The sequence below is a fragment of the Monodelphis domestica genome, chromosome 4 (genome assembly GCF_027887165.1).
Source record: "Monodelphis domestica isolate mMonDom1 chromosome 4, mMonDom1.pri, whole genome shotgun sequence".
NCBI lineage: Eukaryota > Metazoa > Chordata > Mammalia > Didelphimorphia > Didelphidae > Monodelphis > Monodelphis domestica.
This window is the reverse complement of record NC_077230.1, coordinates 105,276,699-105,279,720: the sequence shown is the minus strand read 5'-3', so window position 1 is coordinate 105,279,720 and position 3,022 is coordinate 105,276,699. Positions and strand designations below refer to the sequence as shown.

Sequence of the window (3,022 nt, the reverse complement as noted above, 5' to 3'; positions counted from 1 at the left end):
AAAAGTAGAAATCTAATGACCTGGAGAATTTTGTGCCATCTGACTGAAGTCTGCAGGAAGCACCTAGGGCTTCAGGGAATGGATGGGGCACATCTTACTTATTTCCAAAGCTGATTAATGAATCCAGTGACTTTTGAGGATGTTCAAGTTCAAGTGATGTTAATTTAGCACGGTTTAGAAACTCCCAATTGGCCATAATGTAGTTTTATACAAAGAATTTTAAAAATTTCACCTCTTGGGGATGGAGAAAAGCTTTGGTACTCAAAAATAATTCTCTCTTGTACCAACCAACTATTTTTTATAGTTAGAAATGAGTGTTATAGGAAGACTCTCTTAATTCTCCCTTAATCTACTGTTGAAATACTTTGTTTTAAATTCTCTTTTTCAAGAAATTGTTCCTTTCCCATAGTCAAATGCTGTACTGTTCATTTTTAACCAACATGACGGCTAACTGTTCAGAGAAGTTCCTTTGTCTGACATAGTAATTTCCTTGTAAGCTGATCCCCAAATAAAATAAGACTTTTTAAAATAAAAAAACAACATTCATATGTGTGTGTGACAGAGAGAGAGAGAGAGAGAGAGAGAGAGAGAGAGAGAGAGAGAGAGAGAGAGAGAGAGAGAGAGAGAGAGAGAGAGAGAGAGAGAGAATGTGAATTCAAGATGGTAGGATCTTGAGCAGGAAAGGATCTTTTGGACCATGTTAGGAGAAGGTCCTCACTTTTCTGTGTAAAACCCCACGGTTACACAGGTGGTTAGTGGCCCAGGGGAGATTTCAGTGGTGGTTTGGGGACAGCAAGTCCACTGGGCTTTCTGCCCTTTCAAGGTATCACACACACTCGAAGTCATGTCTGGTTTTCTTTTTCTTTTTTTTTTAACCCCTTACCTTCTGTCTTGGTATTGGCTCCAAGGCAGAAGAGTGGTCAGGGCTAGGCAATGGGGGTGAATTGACCTGCCCAGGGTCACACAGCTGTGAAGTGTTTGAGGCCAGATTTGAACCGAGGACCTCCTGTCTCTAGGCCTGGCTCTCAATCCACTGAGCCTCCCAGCTGCCCCCATGTCTGATTTTCATAGAATTGCTCACCTAGGTTGTCCTACTGGCATTAAGTGAGACATTCTGTATTCTTTTTTCTGTTTGTATTTTTTTTAACTCTTCCCTTCCCTCATAGAATCAATATTGTGTACTGGTTCCAAAGCAGAAGAGCAATAAAGGCTAGGCAATGTGGGGCAAGTGACCTGCCCCGGGACACACAGCTGGGAAGTGTTTGAGGCCACATTTGAACCCAGGACTTCCTGTCTCTAGGCCTGGCTCTCAATGCCCTGAGCCACCCAGCTGCCCGTCCATATTATTTGTATTCAAATAGTGCTTAATGTACATCGGCTTTCAGGTATTTAAAAAAATTCCATTCAGATTCTTTCCGGAACTTCAGGAAGAGGCTGATGGTATGCAAATAAGGAGACTTCTGGCCTTGTTTAGTGTGAGCCGTTAGTGCCTGAGTTCAAGGTGTATTTCTCTACTCTGACTTGGCTACTTAACTATCCTGCTATAGGAAAAAGCCTGGATTCCTCGCAGAGTCCTGAGCTTAGAACAGGGTACAAGGATTAAGCCTTCCGTTAGTACAGAAAGTTTTTTCCCCAGAGGGAAGTGCACCGTTCCTGGAAGTACTGCAATACCAGGTCGATGCGTGGAGTGGACGGAGCAAGCTCCTATTCCGACTCCCTGTTTCAAAAATCCATTTAATATATTGTCCTCGGATAGAGGACGTATCAGATATTAAACTGATAAGAACAGATACTACACTTGATCTTAGCCAAAAGGCCGAGAAGCGATAACCACACGCCCTCCCCACCACCGACACCCTCCACAACGACACCCTTAACACACAAGGCGACTACAAAAACACTACACAACAGTCACCCAGCTACTACCTTCGCAACACGCCTGAGCCTTTTTATACAGCCAGACGGTTACCTAAAAACGAGCCACAAAACTGTTTTACACTTTCACGGGAAGATTGTAGCACTTTCTTCCTCCAAGAAGACACTCTCCGGACACCCAGAAGCCCTTGCGGAAGTTGCTCAGCATTTGCATAGCTCGCCTTTTTTTCCTGCTTTCCCTTTCTCTGACATTTCTCCTGCTTCCTTTCTTTTTCTCAGGTCTCCCAAAAGCTACCGAGAAAGCCATCTCGCAGAAGAGGAGACAGGGCGCCCTCCATCGCCTTGTAGGGAAACCGGCATTTCCCAGTCCTGGGTTACTGGCTTCCCGTGTGCCCCATTGCCTTTTCAGAGCCCCGAGCTTTAGAAAATGGAGAAAGAAAAAAAAACAACAACAAACAAACCCTAAAAGATTGCATTTTTTCAGTGTGATGGAATATTCCCGAGCAAATCAGAAGCCGTAGTGGCAAGCTAATCCATCTCTCTTTTCCAAAAATTCATTTCACAACTAGTCCTCAACTAGCTAACCTAGCCGATTTTCAACCGATAACAACAGATATTGCCAGTATGCCTTCAGAAAAGACTGAAGACATCCCAGTCAAGTCTTATGCAAAATCGATAATTAATGAAGCCGCATGGAAAATTCACCAACTGCACGCAGATCATCAGTGCACTTATCAAAACTACTTGGGTGGGAAATCACCAATTTCAAAAACTCATCCGAATGCAACACCTTCCATCAAATCAGGCAAGATTTCTTTGATTAGGCAACCTACCATGGGCCAGGAACTGGACTACATTTGTGGTTTTCCTGTCTTTCCAGACTCTTCCTGATCCCATTTGGAGTTTTCTTGGCTAAGATGATGCAATGTCTTGCCATTTCCTCCTCCAGCTACTTTGACATTTGAGGAAAAGGAGGCAAACAGGGTTCAGTGACTTGCCCAAGGGGTTACCCAGCCAGAGATGAAACTGGAACTCGGGTCCTCTGGACTTAGGCGCTGAGCTTTGTCTACTTCGCCACCTACTGTTGGACTGTGCTAAAGGCCAAAGATGAAATGAGAAGCAGAAGACCATCAAAGATTCTCTGTCT

General features: G+C 44.0%; 1 non-coding gene across 1 annotated transcript; it reads right to left on the bottom strand.

Moving 5' to 3' along the window:
* Nucleotides 1-1,637: 1,637 nt before the first annotated feature.
* Nucleotides 1,638-1,828, bottom strand: LOC130454226 (U2 spliceosomal RNA). Its single transcript, XR_008911897.1, has one exon. It is a non-coding gene; the product is annotated as a U2 spliceosomal RNA (small nuclear RNA).
* Nucleotides 1,829-3,022: the final 1,194 nt, after the last annotated feature.